This window comes from Oreochromis aureus, linkage group 9 (genome assembly GCF_013358895.1).
Source record: "Oreochromis aureus strain Israel breed Guangdong linkage group 9, ZZ_aureus, whole genome shotgun sequence".
NCBI classification, from domain to species: Eukaryota; Metazoa; Chordata; class Actinopteri; order Cichliformes; family Cichlidae; genus Oreochromis; species Oreochromis aureus.
The window spans coordinates 23,240,170-23,261,458 of NC_052950.1; the positions used below are offsets into that span (position 1 = coordinate 23,240,170).

A 21,289-nucleotide genomic window follows, 5' to 3' on the forward strand; every position below is an offset into this window, starting at 1 on the left:
AAGTACCTGAATAAAATGGTCCCCAACTCATTTTTAAGGTGCGACTGGTATATCTAGATCTTACATAAGAAACCAAAATAACTTTATTTTCTAAAAAGCTTGTCTAAACGTGGCACTACTGTTTCACAAGGAGGAAGATAAATCAAATGTTTGAGGACGAGTAATTAAATATAAATATTAATAAAACATCGTTTAAAAAAAAATTTATTCACACAAGATGTTAAGAAGACAGTTACAGTAGTGTGTAAAGATCTTTGCCGCTCCTTATTTCTTATGTTTTGCTAGAAAAATAGGAAATACATGCAGTGATTTATAGAAAAATGTGCATACAACATAACAATATAAGAAACGTCTTCAACACAGCCTGAACTCGCCCAGGCAGCTTTCTTGTAATTTCTTTAAGTAGCCTTCAGGAATTGTTCTCCAGGTTTCTTGAAGGACATTCAAAGATCTTCGTTGGTCGTCGGCTCCTTTTGTTCCATTCTCTGTTAAAATTGCTGCTTGGCATTGTGTTTTTCAGTCACTGCCATCCTGAAAATAGAAACGATTGCCAATTAAAAGGCTTTTCAGATGGTAATGCATGATGGATCAAACTCTGACTGTTCTTTTCTGCATTCATAATTCCATCAATTTTGACCTGATCCACAAATCATGACAGAACCTCCATCGTGTTTTTCAGATGGGTGCAGACACTCACTGTTGTACTCTCTCTTGACCTCCTCTCTGCATACAACATTTTGGATTACTCACTCCATAAGACCTGTTACGGCTGGTTTTCAGTCCAGTTCTTGTGTGATTTGGTTTACCTCAGCCTTTTTTGACTGTTTCACTTTGTTAAGAATGGCTTTTTGAGAGCCAACCTTCCACTGAGAGCATTTCTTATGAAGCTTTAGTGAACATTAGATGGACCAGCTGAATGACCAGATGCATCTCTCAGGTCCTGTGCCAGGTTTTTGCTGCATGTTGTCCTATTTCTTAAGGACATCAATTTCATATACTGTTAACTATACAAGACACATCTCCTGGATGCACTGGTACACATCTTCAGTGATGTATCCTGGGGTCATCAGGTGTTTCGGGTCTCACAACATCATACACCCTCACCCAGGCGACCCAGCCGGGGGTGATCAGGCCCCGACTTGCGTACCAGTAGCTACCCACGGATCAGCCCTCTTAATCCACAGTCACCTTGTGGCTTTCTCTGCCGCTTCACTCACAGCCTGGATGGCCCTCTTCTTGGCTGCCCCAGCCACACCCAGCCGGCCTAGGACTTTGCAGAGTGATCGTCCTGCAAAGCCCCTACAACCCACTTCTATGGGCTCATAGAAAGTCTTCCAGCCCCTTCCCCTGCACTCCTGCACTAGTTCCTGGTATTTTCCACGTTTCCTTTCATTGGCCTCCTCGATCCGCTCTTCCCAGGGCACTGTGAGTTCTAGCATGATCAGCTGTTTTGAGGCCTCAGAAATAATGATCATGTCTGGCCGGAGGGATGTTTTTGCAATGTGCTGTGGGAACTTTAGCTGTTTACCCAGGTCAGCCCGTAGCTGCCAATCAGAGGCTGTGTTAAGGAGGCCAGTTGTTAAGTGTGGGCGCACCTGGGGTTTCTCTCCAGCCTTAATGAAAGAGATTGCCTTCCTCGGAGCATGATGGTGCTTGCTGGTGCTGATTGCTGAGGCAATCATTTTCAGCAACTACTCTGAGCACCTGGTCGTGCCGCCAACGATACCGACCATCGGCCAGGGCCTTTGGGCAGCTGCTAAGGAGGTGTTCTAGGGTCCCTCTTCCAGAGCACAGGGGACAGACAGGTGTCTTGCTCTTCCCCTACAGATGGAGGTTTACCGGGCTTGGCAGAGTGTCATATGCTGCCTGCACTAGGAATCGGATCTGGTGGAAGTCTGCCTGCATGATGTTTGCCCAGGTGACCTTATGCTGCAAGGTGCTCTCCCACCTTGTCCATGCTCCCTGCCGCTTAAGGCCTACAGCCCTACTTACTCGCTCATCCTCCACACCTGCTCGGACCTCTTCCTGGAGTAGCTGGTGTCTCTCCTTTCCCTGTGCCCTGCTGACCTGGGCCTTTGGGAAGTACCCCAAGCCTGCTCCCCCTGTTGCTAGGGCCCCCACCAGTGTTTTCTGCCTTAGGCATGACTCTGCCAACTCAACTGCCTTCTCGGCCTTCCACTTTCTTCCTGTCCTTACCTCAATACCTGCTGATGCCACCTTGCAGTCTTTAGAATCTCTGTACTGTAGGGCTCCTCGTGTGCGAGCCACCTTGAACTCTTCTGTGAGACCACTGAGGGGTAACTGCAAGCTGTTGCTTGCCCCATAGAAGGCAGCACTGGTGAGGCTGCGGGGAAGTCCCAGCCACTTACGAAGAAAGCCACTGATCTTCCTTTCAAGGGATTCCACAGTAGTTATTGGAACTGTATAGACAAGCAGAGGCCACAGGATTCGGGGCAGGATGGAATGCTGGTAGGTCCAGGCTTTAAATGTTCATTTGGTCTAGATATATTTTTTAGGCTTGTCACTTCTTTTGTCCTCCACTTCTCCAGTTTCCTCAATTTTTCTAAGGACACACTAAACACCATGCTGAGTTATTCCACAGTTTTGGCTAATAGCTCTTTTTTCACGAACAACATGATTCCTAAATAATATTTTATTTCTGTTATCTTTGGCATTTTTCATACATTCAACTAAATAGATGGGAGCAAATTGTGTTTTGTGACACACTGTTAGTAGCAAATTGCCAAAAGGTAAAAGTTTTCTGTTTTCTGTAAACATAACAATGATTCATCCCTTGAGTTACGCACCCTTTTTATGTTTGAATAATTCATAGATCATTCCGAAAGGGCTTAACAAGCAAACCAAAATATTCCCCTGAAAATGGTCGGGTACAAGGACTGGACTGAAAATGACTGAAAAACCTCCTGAAAGCCTGGAGAACTATGGCTCAAAAAAAAAAGTCTGACTTGGACTTTCACCCATTATTGAATTTCTTCAATTTTATGTTACAAAATATACTTCATATATGTAAATGAAAAAAATGGCTTATTTATATTGATACATTTGTAGCAGATGTGTGAAGCTTTTTATACTGATACATTTAAATATTTGCCTTCTTCCATCATGTTGCTATTTATTTATGTCAGAGGCTGTGCAAAAGTTTTATGAGAAAGCTTTCAGCATTCATTTCAGCTTTTCAACTGTCATAAGTTCAGCGGCTGAGTGTCACATTTTCATTACATAATAGTCATTTGCCGCTTATATATTTTTATTGCTCTCTGAAAGAATAGCTGCTGTAATAATGGGTATTTAAACAAACAAAACAGTAGCTTGAACTGGAAAATCTGTAGCTCGGCAGAGAAGAAATCTCAAAGCTCCAAGTGTGCTTCCTCAAAACTTTTCCAAAATAAAGTGAAAAACCAGATGAAACAACCCCACATGTCATTGTCAACTAGCTTTGCTTTTAAAGCCGTGACACACACTCTCTTTGGAGACATGAGCGGGCTGGATAAGTGCTGCAGAAGTTGTCAACAATCCAGATAAATCTTCTCAGTGCTCCACACTGCTTAGACCACCCAGGAGTATCTGGCCCGGAGGTTTGTCAAGGACAGTCACAGGCATATTCAGAACTGGCCCTCATCCTTGTTTTTTTCCCTAAGTGGGTTCTCTTCTGTGGTTTCAGTCCTATGCATTTCTCTGATGTCTGTGCCCATGTGTTGTAGCTGCATATAGGACAGAGATTGTCTGTCATGCGTTTCCGCCCTTCTGCTCTCGGTTTAAACAGAGCGGAAAGTGAAAGCGTTGCTCGGTGCGGGCAGTGCATCTCAGCTCTGGCCATAGATGACAGAGGAGGAAAAGATGGGATGGAACACCTGGAGTTAATGAAAGAAATGTAACGCTCATACGCAACATCAAGGGTCCTACAGGATCACAGCCTGCCACATCCACTTAGAGGCTACATTTGTCACGGGCAAAGAACAGGGAGCTGAGAGCCAGCATTGCCTGTTAGAGAGAGTCCTCTGCTGCACCATTTTTTTATTTTTTTATCACTCAGCTTTTTCTGACAGCAACATGAGACAGAAAGGGAAACAGATGGCATCTGTCTTTGCCTTAAAAATATGAACGTAGGATATCAGCAGGCATTAGAGACAGGGGCAGTTTGTAATCTGCTGTCCTTTTTGTCTCATCTGTCAATGAATTTCAATCTGAAATCCATCACAGAGGGTCTGAGAGTCAGATTTGAAGACATAATTTCCAACTTAAAATAAATGCCATTGAATCATAGCTGAAGAAAAAGCTGATCCACTTTAATAGCAGTAATCATACTGTCAGAGCAAGTTTTTTGTCTCAAATGGTAAACGCTGTAACTCTCTGGTTAAATTTGACTTTAACAAAGAAATAAAGCATCATTTCTACTTTCCCGTCCCTTGAATTTGCTCTTTACACTGACATTTTATTCATGTCTCAGAGGAAGACATAAAAAAGAATGGAGAGCCTGGCACTGCCGAGCTGCACATCTCTGTGTTATGTGGAATAAAGCATGATACAATTAAGTGGGCAACCTTACAAAATGATGAATGCTGTAGCTGTTGTTCCATTTATCTTTCTTTGTAAATTACATTTTTCTCTGTTTTCTGAACTCTCTCTCTCTCTCTCAAATGCAGCTATAACAAACGCTAGCTGCCCCCCCCCCCAACATAATACTAACCTATTGTTTTCACTGCAGCTCTTTTGTCTCAAAGTGACTGCTTAATGTAAGCTACAGAGCACAGTGCTTGCACAATAAGTAGCCTACTAGTGGCCCAGATTAAAAATGATCACACTGTACTCATTTCCACTTTTGTAATAATGTTTTGGTGGTGTAATACAAAAGGCTTAATGCTTTTATATTCTTTGTACTGTAAATTGCTGCGGCACCTTTTTTGCCCTCTTTGTGAAGCACATTCCTTTGTTGCTCCTACTGTATAGACGTGAGGGTCAGGCTGCTATGACTGATCAATATGCAGACAACCAGGCGATACAGGACTCACACGTTTGCATGCATGATGGTGGGCGCGCCTCAGGTTTGCAGGTTATTATGACTCTCACTGGACTTTAATTAGCAGTAAGGCCCATTAAGACGTGAGTCTTATTGGACTTTGCGCTGCATTGTATTTCATTGTTTTGTGAATTGCAAAAGGTTTATTGTGTATTCAGTCAAATTAAAAATACTGTAGGTGACCACAAACACGAAAAGAGATGAAAACAGAGACATAAGAGAGAGAGAGGACACTACTAAAAGGATCCTGAATTAAAATTTATGAGAAAACAAAGATGCTGGTAGACGTAAAACTTCCAGGTGCCATTCTCCTGTACTGAGCTCTGTACTAAGAAGCAGGATTTCATCTTATCCAGGTAACTTTAGAGATAACCCTGGCTTTTCTGTTCTGACGGTGGTTCACTTGTTAGCAGGGTATATCACCATGGTAACTTATGTTGTGATTTGAAATCACCTCCTACAGACCAATCAAATCTAAAGAAAAGAGCGGCAAATTCCCGGAAGATCTCGTGAACCTCTGTGACTTTATTCCTTAGTTTTTTCTGTTGGGAGCAAACAATTTAACAACAGTTTTATTGTTCCATAAACGTTAATATATGATCCTCAAACAGCACGTCCACACTGTAGATGTGATGTCATATAAAATTTGTACGCAGCCTGTTTGGATTCTGTTTTTATATTTAATCTTTACCCTCAAACCCTTAAACACCACCACGTCTGCTGCTGAAAGAATAAAAACAAAAATCTGCCTTTGAATTTAATGAAATACTTGATTATAAGCCATCAGATTCTCTGCTGTCTTGATGGAGTTGTGATATTGCTAAATCAGTTCACTTACACGGGTGGCATTTTTTCTGGCTTTCCTTCGTGGCTTCAAATAGACTGAACTTTATTAATATAGTCGGTCTTTCCGTTCTTATTGACCAAAGTGCTTAAAGCACACACTTTTAACACTACGTTACTCTTCAATGCTTTTTCCTCTCACACACATTCACATGCCACTGTTCAACTTTTAACCTGTTTTATGTGTTTACTGCTTCATAATTTCTCCTTAGAGCAGTTTTATTGTCCTTTCTAAAATTAGCCGCTCTAATGCCAATACACCAATCTGCTACCAACACCACCCCTTTCACGTGAACACGCAGAGGAAAAGCTGAGTTCACATAGCAAGTTGATAACCAGCTTTGTGTGACTGCTTATCCTGATTGTCAGTTCATACAGGGAGTGCAGAATTATTAGGCAAATGAGTATTTTGTCCACATCATCCTCTTCATGCATGTTGTCTTACTCCAAGCTGTATAGGCTCGAAAGCCTACTACCAATTAAGCATATTAGGTGATGTGCATCTCTGTAATGAGAAGGGTGTGGTCTAATGACATCAACACCCTATATCAGGTGTGCATAATTATTAGGCAACTTCCTTTCCTTTGGCAAAATGGGTCAAAAGAAGGACTTGACAGGCTCAGAAAAGTCAAAAATAGTGAGATATCTTGCAGAGGGATGCAGCAGTCTTAAAATTGCAAAGCTTCTGAAGCGTGATCATCGAACAATCAAGCGTTTCATTCAAAATAGTCAACAGGGTCGCAAGAAGCGTGTGGAAAAACCAAGGCGCAAAATAACTGCCCATGAACTGAGAAAAGTCAAGCGTGCAGCTGCCAAGATGCCACTTGCCACCAGTTTGGCCATATTTCAGAGCTGCAACATCACTGGAGTGCCCAAAAGCACAAGGTGTGCAATACTCAGAGACATGGCCAAGGTAAGAAAGGCTGAAAGACGACCACCACTGAACAAGACACACAAGCTGAAACGTCAAGACTGGGCCAAGAAATATCTCAAGACTGATTTTTCTAAGGTTTTATGGACTGATGAAATGAGAGTGAGTCTTGATGGGCCCGTGGCTGGATTGGTAAAGGGCAGAGAGCTCCAGTCCGACTCAGACGCCAGCAAGGTGGAGGTGGAGTACTGGTTTGGGCTGGTATCATCAAAGATGAGCTTGTGGGGCCTTTTCGGGTTGAGGATGGAGTCAAGCTCAACTCCCAGTCCTACTGCCAGTTTCTGGAAGACACCTTCTTCAAGCAGTGGTACAGGAAGAAGTCTGCATCCTTCAAGAAAAACATGATTTTCATGCAGGACAATGCTCCATCACGCGCGTCCAAGTACTCCACAGCGTGGCTGGCAAGAAAGGGTATAAAAGAAGAAAAACTAATGACATGGCCTCCTTGTTCACCTGATCTGAACCCCATTGAGAACCTGTGGTCCGTCATCAAATGTGAGATTTACAAGGAGGAAAACAGTACACCTCTCTGAACAGTGTCTGGGAGGCTGTGGTTGCTGCTGCACGCAATGTTGATGGTGAACAGATCGAAACACTGACAGAATCCATGGATGGCAGGCTTTTGAGTGTCCTTGCAAAGAAAGGTGGCTATATTGGTCGCTGATTTGTTTTTGTTTTGTTTTTGAATGTCAGAAATGTATATTTGTGAATGTGGAGATGTTATATTGGTTTCACTGGTAAAAATAAATAATTGAAATGGGTATATATTTGTTTTTGTTAAGTTGCCTAATAATTATGCACAGTAATAGTCACCTGCACACACAGATATCCCCTAAAATAGCTAAAACTAAAACAAACTAAAACTTACTTCCAAAAACATTCAGCTTTGATATTAATGAGTTTTTTGGGTTCATTGAGAACATGGTTGTTGTTCAATAATAAAATTATTCCTCAAAAATACAACTTGCCTAATAATTCTGCACTCCCTGTAGTAAGAACCCAAATAACAGAAAGATACCCTTTTTATGTTGAACCTGCTTCATAGCACACGACTCAGAGTCTGGCTCATGGTTTTTCCTCTGCCTTCACCTTCCTGAATTTAAGGACCAGCTCCAGCATTCCCTTTCCACCAGATTATTATCAATAGTAGAGTGTAATTCTGGGACAGCAAAAGAGCTCACTACCTGCAAAGCTTACTTACCTGTTCCCATGAAAATGTCCCACTGCATTTGGAAAGGTCTGCTTAATACTTCTCTGCCTGTTCACCCTCCAATGGCATCAACTATCCATGGACCCATGTCCTAGATTCTCTAAGTAAGACCTCCAGTTGCAGATATCAATTACCATCTTTAAACTATACCTGAAGTCATCTCACGCAAGCTGCCAACTCCTTGATGCAAGTTTCTCTCTGCTGACCCAGTCAACAGCTGAATTAGAAAACATATTACCCACTCATGATCATGTATCGATGCAATAGAGATTCATGACAGTTTCAGCCATGTAATGAGAGCCATGTTAGTCTTTATCCACGAATGAATCCATGACTTTTTGACTGGAACACAGTGCTCAAGAGTGACGTCACTCCTGAGTTCCAACATCTGAGGTCCAAATAGAGCGCGGCATTAAACCCAAGTGGGGAGTTTGCCCTTTTGGAGGTGGTCAGTGACCCACTATTGATCATATGCGTGAGCTCACACCTTGGCTCATGTGATTAGGCACATGATTAATAGTGGGTCACAGACCACCTCCAAAGTGGCCACCCCCCCACTAGGATTTAAATATCTGGGACTGTCCACCTTTTTGTTTTTATGACTGAAGAACTGGTGAAACGTCTTTACAAACAAAAAAAAGTCCAGTTTCCTTCTTTTTTCAGTCTACTAAGACTACCACGACCTGGATGACTGAGAACCATTCATCACTGAGAGTTTCACGCAGCCAACAAAACAATATCGGGTGTGTTCTTTTCATACCTAAGATATTTTAGATTTAGTAGAAGAGTAAACAATGGTGGACCACAAACGATGCTGGCTGCATCTTTATTTAGTTAAAGCAGCTGCTTATTTTTTGAGCCTGTGTGTAAATGGTAAACATGTAAATAGAAAAGAGAAGAAGAGCCAGGGTTACAAACCAGTACAGGAGCTGTGCCTTCTTTAGTATGAACTCATGGCCAGATCTTTAGAAGGGACAGAAAAGCTATGCAACAGATTCCATCACAGCAATGTGCAGTGAAACAATGATGTTTTCTCCAAAGCCTTGGATGAGGTTGAAGGTATTCATTTTCCATATGACATTCGAGGATTCCAGGCCGCATGAGACAGTCCAGTGGGGCGATAAAAGGAGAGGTCAAAAGTTTAGGTTTGGCTTTACCACACCAGAGATATGAAGACTGCCTTGATTTTCAGTTGACTGCAATACTCTGAGCAGCAGCTGTTGTGAAGGTGCCTTTTGTTTCATTACAAATCGGTTGCTAAGAACAAAGCTCCTTCCTCAGCCAGTGTCGTCTCCCTCAGTGCAACAAGCGAGAGGCAGCAATCTTATGTGATTTGGCTTGTTTCCAGCGGGTCTTTGCGATCATTTACTGACACAGGAACAAAGGCTGACAGGCCTGCTGTACCCATTAAAGTTTGCCAATTAAAATAGATTTTACAGTTTCCTAAAAATATGCACGTTGTTTGCGCCGCAGTGTTGCTGTCATTTAGGTGGCCCACGCGGATGGAAAATGTTGGGGTGCAGAGTCAGTGTAAAGTCACAAATTTATAACTATTAATATGATTTATGACTTCCTAAATTGAGTGTGGCACAAACAAAATTGTCCATTTTCATGGTCAGAAAGCGCCGTAGCTTCTGTATTCACACAGGTACAAACATCCTGAGTGGCGGAGACTTCTCTTTTGTTTATGGCGGATGGCATTTTTTTATTACTCTAGAAAAACGACATTTTTATTACTTTATTTCCCTTTTAACAGACAACCTTGTCGTCTTTAACTTCAAAAAATGCTTCTCTGACGCACGAGTGCAGATGGACACACTCCCACACACGCACACACTCTTTGTCCTTGTAATTTATTCCACCATATCTCTTTTGCTTCTGTCAACAGCGCCTGATATCAGAATGAATCTGAAAACTTGCTCGTCTTTGCCCATTAGCATGCAGGAGGGACGCCGCTATTTTGCATGTGAATAAACAGTTATTAAAGTTACTGTCGGAATCTCAAGAGGATCAAAGATTAAACAGTTACCATGACTGACACTTTCTGATACCATTTCAAAATAGAGGAAGTCACATTTGAATAACCCTCTGTTTATTCTAACCTCACACCAGGAGTCTCCTCAGACAGCAGCGTGACATACAGGATTGTGGCGACCTTCAACTGGATGACCCGGAATCAGCTACTCACGTTGTCAAGCGCAAGTCCTCGATGTGCATTTGAACACAACCTCGCCGTTTGTCTGCAAAGTTTAATTTGCACATTTAGATTGTCACATTTTTGGTTACATGCAAGTTACATTTTAAAATAAAAATACATTTACTAAATCTTAAGCACTTATAAATAATAAAACGCTGATTAAAAACAGAAACAGCACTGCTATTTTCTGAAGAACATGCAGTTTGCTTCCTGGGGGATCTTGGTTATTGCTTGAAAAGCTGCAAATAAAGGGGCAAGTGAAGCAGAATGAGTTGCAGAGGAATGGTGTTAATTCAGGTGAAAGAAGCGAGGAATACACAAAAATAAGCTTGTGTGTAAGCAGTGAATAGAAATGGGCTCGGAAAAGAAAACATAAAGTGCTACCTGAATTTTTGTTGGAAAAAAAAACTGTTAACAGCTAAAGACTTTTTCACTCTTGTTAGTGAAACTGTTAGAAAGCTTTTCTTTATTTTAAATGTTGTTGGGGAGTAAAATGTGCAGCTTTTATTCACTATGCATGTAACATGAAGTAAAAACGTATTAAATTCTTACAGCGCCAAATCACAACAACAGTCACCTGAAGGCGCTTTATATTGTAAGGTAGACCCTACAATAATACATAAAGAGAAAAACCCAGCAATCATATGACCCCCTATGAGCAAGAACTTTGGCAACAGTAGGAAGGAAAAACTCCCTTTTAACAGGAAGAAACCTTCGGCAGAACCAGGCTCATTGAGGGGCGGGGCCATCTGTGGTGACTGGTTGGGGTGAGAGAAGGAAGACAGGATAGAAGACATGCTGTGGAAGAGAGACAGAGATTAATAACAAGGATGATTCAGTACAGAGAGGTCTATTCTAAAGTAAATGCATGACTCCTGCAACATAACAAAATACCCATTAAAACATGACATAATTTCTAGGTCTAAGTTGTGCTTTTAATTAGTTTCTTCCAAAATGACTAGCAACTGCAAAGAGATGCCTGATTGTATAGAAGTCTATAGGAAAATGACCCCGATGCTCATTTGATATATGAACCCTTTCCTAATAGGTAACCCCTTGTTTCACCTCTATAGTTTCAAGTATTATTTAACAGAACATCATCTTTGTGATGATGACCGTCAAGCAAGTATTGCATAGATGAGTGGTGTCCTTGCCACTCTTCACTTTTCTTCACTCAAGTTTAAGCTTCACCAAGACGAAGCAACGATGCCACTTTCAGAGTGACTTAAATCACCTTCCTTTTTCATTCTAATGCTCGGTTTAAACTTCAGCAGGTCGCTTTGACTGCGTCTACATGCCTAAAAACATTAAGTTGCTGCTATGTGATTGGCTGATTAGATAACTGCATTAAAAAGCAGCTGAGCAGGTGCCCAATGCGTATAAGCGTACCTTTAGTATTATCACACCTTAGGCTTATAGGGATCTTATTAGACATTTGTTTACACATTACACATGCAGTGATATTACGCTGTTGGCTGTATTTATATGAAGCAAATAAATTCTAAACTCTCTCTTCTCTCTCTTTCTCTTTGCTTTCACTCTTAGCTTTGACTGTAGGTTCAAATGGTGTAACATGTCTGGCATGTGATACGAGGCAAAAAGAGTAAAGGTGTTTTTTGTATTTTTTTATTAGACATTAGGGCTGTTGTGCTCAAAAGTAACAACATAAGAAGAGTGAGATTAAACCGAACTCGTGATATCATGACTCAGATTAATGAAACGAGCATAAAGATGGTTGAGGAGAGCTGCTCTGTCAGCTGATACGTCCCTATAGGCTCATTACTAGACATCATTTTCTCACCATGTGATCCATTGCTCGCATAACATTGCATTACTCATGTCCATATTTAGAACTGAAGCTTACTGTTGTAAAAATTTGAGCATTTTCTTTGTACGGCTCCAAAAGCTTAGAAACTATTTCTCATAAGTCAGCTGTCAACGAAGAGCAGCCAGTGAAGCTTTTGTCTGTTTGTAGACTGCGTCCTGTCAAAAACTTAGAAAATGTTGATGATGGAAAGACTTGAAGCAGCAGCTCCGGTAAACTATGCTACACTACTTTAAGTCGAACACTAAGCGTATGTGGAGGAGATGTGTCTGCTGCCTTGAATTCAGAAATCCAGACAGCAGTGTGCTCATAGGAGATAAACACGATGATGACTGCTTCCTCCGTGTCAAATAGTGGAGTGTCTGAGCTGTGGTCCCGGTCAGTAGTAATGAAATGTTTCTATCTTGGCTAACAAGCGCTCTCTAACTGCCGCCACCACTGTACGGCCTGCTCTCTCATTGAAATCCTTAAAGGCACAAGATTGCAAGGCCTCCATGTTACCTTGAAGAGTGAATAGTGACGCTTTCTGTGTTCTTAGCGGATATGACGCTCTTCCTCCATCCTGCCTTTGTATCACATACACACAAACACACAGACTTTGCATCTACTTTATCTGCTTCACTAATGTCGGACCATGTGCCTCAGCAAGAATTTTATTGGCTCCACTGCACATACGGCTGCATTAGTCACTGGACCAAATGAATCTATGGGCTGTGAAATCATTCAAGGGGTGTAATGATGAGCTATCACTGATCTGTTCTAGCTTTTGTAGCTATAAAACACACTGATGGAGTTGGGACCGTGAATTTGCTGACACTTTGGAATATGAAAAGCTGCATTAGGAGAGTTAGGATGCACTGTACTTCCTCCCCTCCCTTCTCATTCATCTAGAAGCCTGTTCCCTCAGACAGTGTATATTTTTATTATATCTAAAAAAGCACCTGAAGGCTGTCCATGCAGGGTCTGTACTGAATAACTCATGATTATTTCTAAATTCATTCATGGCCTGAAAACTTTGTGTTTCTTTGTGCGCTTCAATTCACAAAACAAAAAATAATCGATATTTTAATATGGCTGTTTTTACAGGTTATTGCACAGGGAAAAATATGATTTGGATGATTTGGGTGGTTAACTGATCTTGGAGATTAGTCCAGGATTGCAAGGTGGGTGCAGTGTAATAAAACAATGTGAGTATTTGAGACTTTTTATTACAGAAAATTCTGAGGCTTTACTTGGCTTATTGCACTAATAGTCTCTTTTACTACTGGCCATTTTTAGTCTCAGACCTGGATAAAACAGTTCTGTTTGGCAAACCTTATTGCTCTAAGCAGAGACTGTCAAAATACTCACAAACAAAATGAATATGCTGCATATCAACCTGTGCTGGAGGCAGGTTTTTGACCCAATATGCAGAACTCAGGACATACGTGTAGAACAAAAGGTGAGCCTTTATTGCTGGCTGATTGAAACTTAACAAGTTCAACAAAATAATTCAACAGAATTACACTAGCAGGGAATACATATGTGGAAGGAAAGAAGAACCATGAGAAACACTGAACAAAGGAAATACACAGCACTAAAGAGGATGCAGGGATGGTCGACGATGTGACAGTGAACAGTCAATACTCACAAGACAATGAGAGAAGTGGAAACAAGTGGGAGACACAGTGGCAACAAATCAAGGAAAACAAGACAAGGGAAGCAAAACCAAACACAGTGAACTCAAAACTAAAGACCTAAAAATAAAACAGGAAACAACTACACAAAGTATAACCAGATATAACCCGACAAGTTGACCAGATACAGGAATGTAAGGGAGGCAAGAACACTTTGGGAACTACAGGGATACAAAATAACCTTAAACTCAGAAGTGGATGACAAACAAAACCTAGAAAAATCAATATAAAGAAAAAGAAAGCAGCACCCACTGCCTACCTGACTAAAATGCTACTAGGTGGTAAAAACACTGAGAAAGAGTATAGCAGTTAATTACATGCATAAGTGTTGAGTCCAGGCATACAAAGCAGGTTCATATACATGCCAGTCATTAACTACAATATAAAAACTGTATATCTCTGACACGAGGGCATTGCATATTCATGCGGCGTGTATGGACTACAAAGAAAAAAGACAAGAAATACATTTCTTGAGAAAAGTGAAAAGTGAATGCACTTATTTATCCACAGGTAGTAAATGCTTACATGTAAAAAAAAAAAACCCATATTGCTGCCCTTCAAAAATACAGTAAAAATAATGCAAATAAAATCTCTTGCAAAAAAAAAATTCAATAATTCAATTACAGTGTGTTGGTGCAATTTCTACATGTGATCTTATGTATTGTTTCAGATTGTTAATGTTCACCAAAGGGTTTTTAAAAGCGCAACAACACCTGTAAAGTTGTATTATCACACACTATTATAAAAATAATTAGGTTTAGAATCACACGAGAGTGCAATTATTCCTTTATTCCCTCAGATGGTATCCTGGGCATTTTTTCTTCATCGTAAGAAAAATGACAGGCCTTTATTTAACCAGACTTGTATTCAAAGCATCTATTGTATTAGAGGCAGGCATTTATTTTTAAGTGCCACTGTTTGACTAGAGCAATTGGTCATGTCCATGCAATTAAAGTCTTATGCTCATTATACCATAACAAGTGATGAATCACCCATTAGACAGACAAATGAGATTGCTCGAGATTCTTTGTAAAATGACTTAATTTTCAGCCTGCTCACATACGTCTGGGTGGTGAGACGTCTTCAGACCAGCAAAGCACCGCATTCATAGCTTTGGCCATCTAATGTGTGCTGTATTTAAATAAAACACAACATGAGCAAACTGTAAACATTATGGACCAAACAGAACAACTCATTAGGGCACGAGCGTTGTTAGGGAAGTTCCAGGGAACAAACTCTAAATAAATAAAAAAGTACATGTTCAAAAGTAAAACTGCTTATTATTTTTAGTGGACAGAAATGTATTTTACCTTTATTGTAAACAGTTGGATGCCAGTACAAAGATAAATCCCTTAGAGCTGGGCGATTTCTGCCAATTAACAAGCAGATCTATTTAAAACTCCAAGCTAACACTTGTTTTACTGTAAATTGTCATCAATTTTGTCCAAATGTGTTTAAAAATTAAAATTAGCATTTTCATTTTTAGATAAAAATAAACATTTGTGATGTGATATATTTGTAAAGATGTATTTTTTTCCTGTAAAAATAAATCAGTGTTTTTTGATATTCAAAGTTTTAACAGAATACAATCAAAACTTTTTAAGCTATTGTGTTTACAGACAGAATGACACACACGCAAATGCTACCAAAAACATAACCCCTTTGGCAGAGGTAATTAATCATATACTTAACCTGTACTGATGTCTGTAGGTGTCATTAATTACTAGGTGTGGCCATGAAATACAATATATACAGTGTAATACTTCAAGTCTGATTGGATCTGACACGGAGCCATTACTCTAAATCTCACACACCCAAGTCCTAACACCAGAGTAAAAATAGGATGGTGTTGTCCTTGCAACTAGGAAAAAAAAAATCTGTGGTTGCCCAGTGATGACATTGAAGTTTTTTGCTACTGGTGACCAATTACCTTAAGTTGTGGTGACCAACTTTTTGTGGTCTGATGCAGACTGAGTGCAGTCACTCTCAGACACACTGGCAAATAATTGGTGTATAATTTTAAATGCAGACTTCCATATGCATCTATGTTCAATAGGGTCACGACTCAACTAACTGCCAACTGGCTGTACTCTGGTTGTATTGCTACAAGTAAAGTTGCTGACTGTCAGTCATTTTGCAGTTAAATTGCTAACCGGATGCAACTATGTAACTATTTGTGGAACATTAAAAATGTAATTTTGATTAAAGAGCTTGCACATGCTGGTGGATTAACCATTGCAGAAAAATAAAAAAATGATTTTGACAGTTACCAAGACTATTAATTTGGGGCAGTTGTGGCATAAACCTTACACTGGGCATTGGCCTAATTTTGCACCTGGACCCAACGCAATTGCAAACTGTTAGCAGACTGACAGGTGACTCCATCTATCTTATTGTCATTTTATCACGACTAACGCTAATCTGTGAGTGGTTGCAGACCTTGTCACCATCCTCAGAGCAACTATTTCATAAGCAACATGATTCCAAGTCCATTGCATGGAGTCTCAATAATTCTTTTTGTGTTGAAGTCTTCAAAAACTGATTGCCGTAGCATGACTGTAGCATAACACAGAAATATCTGGTTCTTAATCTGGTTATTACACTTTGATACACCACCGATTTTTCAGATGATTGTTTTGTTGTTAAACACATAATATTCTTTGCCACACTCTATATCACTGCAAATCCCAAAGGGAACTGTCAGATCACAGCAAAATAGTTAAATGGACACAAGCGTGGCACACAGGAAAAGTCTGTTCTAACATTGTGTTACATCACTGCCTTATGATTTTGTCACCTCACACAATGATTTCCCTGTGGCCAACTATCATTACCAGCTCTTAGATAACAAGACCATTTCAGCTCTGATTCTGAGAGGTAAAATAGTAGCTTTGTAATGAAATATGAGTCAGATTTTGATCAGATTTGATTAGTGTGAAAAGATGGTTAATCAGGTCAAAATGGGAAATCTCTCACATTAGGGGACTCTCAGCAAGCACAATCTCTTATAGTCAGCTTCTGCCTGTGACTTATGAAACTGATAGCCCTGGGTGAATCATAAGCCTGCTGCCTAGGACTATATATCCCACCAATCACTCTTTTCACATGTCCCACCCTCTTCTCCTCCCCCTGCTTTATAGGTGTCTCATTGCTCTCACCACATACTGTCTGTGGGGGGAAAGTGACTGCCTCACAGGTCTCTGGTATCTCAGCACCCATCTGTCATCGCCGTTCAGCCCGGCTCCACGCCGTATCCAGGGAACATCAGGCGTGGGCTGGCTGCCCTGCCGGTTGGCTTGATGGCTTCAGTGTATGCTCACAGTCACAGAACTGCCCAGAGATTGGATTTGTGTCAAGTTGAGCAGCAGGTTTTAGCAGATATCAGCTGTAATCTTTGTGTGTCCGTGCGTGGTCGCTGCTGATGGTTTTCACAGCCTCAGCAGTTATCACATAACTGCATGATTGGATGTGACTGAAGACTTCCATTCACATGACATAACTAAAAAAGATGGCTGACAGGATGACAACATGACTGCCGTATACTAGAATATATGAGCGACACATGTTGGAATTAATAACACTGAATTTTTTAAAACTTTAAAAATCTTTGAGGTAATGTACTTCACTGTTGTGTCTCCATTTCATGGAATTTTATGTCATGTTTTTCAACACATGCACATTGAAAAGATTTCTGAATACAGCAACATAAATTTCTAAATGTGTTTCAGCAAAAAGAGGACTCCTGTCCTGTAATTCTTTATGAATGGAAAGACGAGTAACAAATAGCCCAGTATAGGCTGGTAAAACAAACAAACAAAACAAAACATTTTTTTTTTTATCATCTTCAGTGTCAGTGCCTTGTAATTGATAAATGAAGTAATTATTCTCTGTATGATTTCATCAGTCTCTCATATCATTGTGGAGGAACCCATCAGCTCTCTACCTCCATGCTTCACAGTTGATATTTGATGATTGTGCTGATACACTGTTCTTGGATTTCTCCAGATGTCGAGTCATGCTTACAGCCAGACATCTCTACCTTGGTTCTTATTGTCCAGAGGTATTTGTTCCAGAAATCTTGTGGTTTGCTCAGTTACAACTACCGTGCTCTTTTTACAGAGAAGAGGCTTTCTCCTGACAAACCTTCAAAACAAGCCATACTTATTCACTCTTTTTCTGAGTGTACTGTTATCATCTTTAATAATTAACATGATAACTGAGGCCTGTATATTTTGAGATGTAGCTCTTGGGTTTTTTGCAATTTCTGTTAGATTAGCACTATCTGACAGTGGGCATTCACTGGAATGTCCTCTCATGGGAAGACTGGCAACTGTCTTGAATGTTTTCCAGTTGGCATTGTGCCAACACACAGCTGAAAGCACCAAATCAGCAAACTGCTAAAATGTCAACAAGTGGTCACACTTGGTGATGATCAATTAATCAAGCACATTTGATAAGTGGCACCTGGCTGCTACTTAAGCTCTTATTTCCTCTGGAAGCCTAGCAGAGCCCTGTGAAAACTTTATTTCCACATAACTTTTTAAGGCAGGGATTTTATTTTTTAAATTTCATGCTTCTTTGATTGATAGCTGTCAGACCTTGTCTCCTCCCATGGGAGTCACAGAACGGGATCTCTGCCGTGTTTTTCATGTTTGTACCTTTTGGAGCATTTTTAATGGAATTATCTGACAAATGCTATGGGAGTGATTTCTGCTACAATCTGCTACAAGAAGTTTGCGCTTCTGTTTTGGTGAGTGGAATTCTAGCAATTTATTAATCTTTTTCTTTGCAGATACATGTCTGTGTAATGCATCTCTGCAGTTCATGCATGCAGCTTGCAAATATTAACTGAGAGTTAGGTTAGCACTCTACCCACTTCTTAAAAAAAAGCATGGTAACTTCTGGTTTCAAATTTCTGTTATCATTTACTCATGAAATAAATGTCTTAAGATCTCCCCCTCCCCAAAAGGATGATTTTAAAAATATTAGGGTCTGGAATTAGAAATAGTTGAATTTATTAGCTAATAGTACGGATAAATAAATTAAATTGTTAGCTTATTAGCATATTAGATAAGCAGCTGTTGTAGCTAGCTAAAAGTATTATATATAGTTTTAACTGTTGCTAGCAGTTAAACTGTTGCCAAACAATATGTAATAACAGTTGAAATGCTAATATAAAATATACAAATATTAATTACCCTTTATTAGCTAAATGCTCTTAAATGTTAGCTAAACATATCTAATGGATGGGGGAAATTAGTCACTTTAGAGGTTTAGTGTAATACTAGTCAAAAGTAATATCAATTTAAACCTAATAGTTATGGATGATTGAAATGCTTACCTAACTGTAAATGAGAAGTGCTGAGCTGAAAGATGTGCAGAGCCAGTTTAAGACAGCACATGTTATGAAGGTTTTTTTAATCTATCTGACAACAGATGGCCAACAAGAAAAAAGTTGGAAACCATTGCTGTAGCAAACCAAAGGTAAAGTCAGCGTTAACACAGGGGCGACCTCAGCCCCAACACGTCAGTGTGTGAATGAAAACAGATGATGTATTTGGTCATTTATTCTCCTTAGTTTATGGCAAGGCAATGTGTGTATCCCAGTTTCCAGCAGTAAGTGCTGAACATGTGATTCTATCAAAGGCCCATTTCCACTGGTTTCAGCATTTTTAAATTACTTGCTAACCCAGATTTGGTCTCTCCTGAATCCCAACCCAGATCTGGTGTCTTGGCTAGCCACTCCACAGAATGCTGAATGGGTGATTTATCAGTTCTTGGAGTGGTGGGAAACTAAATGATTTATGGCCCAGCTCGTTTTTTTTTTTTTTTTTTTACCCAAATCTTATTTATGTCACTGCCTCTGTTGCTGTCTTGATCTCTCTGCTTGTCTCTTCTGCTTTCCCCTTCAGAAGTCATCTCAGTGATAATAACAATGTATGCTATAAGTTCTGAGAAGCCTTGTGTGATCCCAGAGAGGAAATATGAACGATCAGAGGCTGGATGTCTGTGAAATCAACTCTGGCACAATACTGACACGCGTCATGTATTCCTGGCGGGACGTATGAAAACATGCAGTCAAGTACACATAGAGAAGAACACACATGTGCAGTGTCAAACTGAATTAATGCACAGGTCGAAGCATTGCCAAATGCAAGTTATTGCTTATCCTCGATTCCGTGGAGAATGCATCTGATGAATAAAACATTTGTGAATAAAGGCATATATTGATTTAAATATAACCGTGAATAGGTCATAGATTGCTCTCGAGATTTTGTCCCGTTCCTTTCTCCTTACCCATTATTCCATAGACACTGACGTTAGCATATTTTCCATCTCTTTTTCCATTTCACTCCTTTGCTATCTGCAAAAAATGAATTGGACTATTATCATCATGCAGTCAGGAAACACAGCCTGAGGATATAAATTGGTCAAATGCAAACAAGTGGAATCTGCTGATCCTAAATGTGAGTCACTAAGTTGAGAATTTGGAGCCTTGAAATGTCTGACAGCTTAAATCACTGTCACTCTGGGCAATGACACAGAAAAGAAGGACAGGATGGAGATGGAGAAAAGAAAGGCAGAGAAAGGGGAAGAACTAATTAGATTTTTTTGTACTATTTCATCTATGTGACCACAAAGGCCATAGTAAATATGAACAGCATTTAAAATTAAGCCTTCTTAAGTCTTCTGTGGCTTCGTGCCAAATGACCACAGTTTGGCTTCATGCCTTTTTCATGAGGTCTTCTTGATAAAAATTCATAATCTGTATCTGCGTTCTCTGATCGAAAGCCCTCCTGAAATGCGCAAACAGATCGTCACCTCGGCTGAAACAGATGTTTCACAATGAAAGGTTGCGGGAAAAACCACGGCGGGACACACACGCGCTGTTTCGGTATGAAAATGATACTTGAAAGGCGAGATGAAATATTCACCAGAGAGAAATATGGGGAGATAGCACATAGCCTTGAGCGAGCAGGGCTCCTGCTGCGAGATACAGGGAGAGAGAAAGAGATAGCGAAGGAGAGGAAGCTGGGGTGAAACTGGGAAAAATAGAGAGTGTGAGGGAATATAAAAAGAGATTTATTGAAGACCAGATAAAGAATGAGTGGAGGAAAGAATGACTAGTAGGCAAGTAACACCTCCAAACTGTAAATCTGTCACTTTACTCTGAATTTTTATTGCACTTCAAAAGGTCACATATCTTTGCAACTTTATCAAAAAGTTCAGGAAATTCATGTGTCCCTAAAACACTCACATGACTTATAAAGACATTGGAGCACAATAGTTTGCTGTCAAAGTCGGCAAAGCTGCAGCAAGAGACATGACTAATGTTTTCACCTGACATTTTTGTCTCCACAGTTCCTGAGAGTGTCAGAGACAGACACAGTCAAAAGATCATTGGATCATTTGAAAAAACATAAAGAAAACATGATCTATTGATTCAGGACATAACATTCTAGGTCACCATTGATTAGCACACACAGGCTTTTTGCTTGCCTCTTTCTTTGCTGGGCCCTAACTTTATTTTTAGGCTCGCGCTGATCGATAGGAGGCAGCTTTGTGCAA

General features: G+C 40.2%; 1 pseudogene; it reads right to left on the minus strand.

The window, feature by feature from the left end:
- Positions 1–1,090: 1,090 nt before the first annotated feature.
- On the minus strand, positions 1,091–2,484 carry LOC120441828 (annotated as a pseudogene).
- Positions 2,485–21,289: the final 18,805 nt, after the last annotated feature.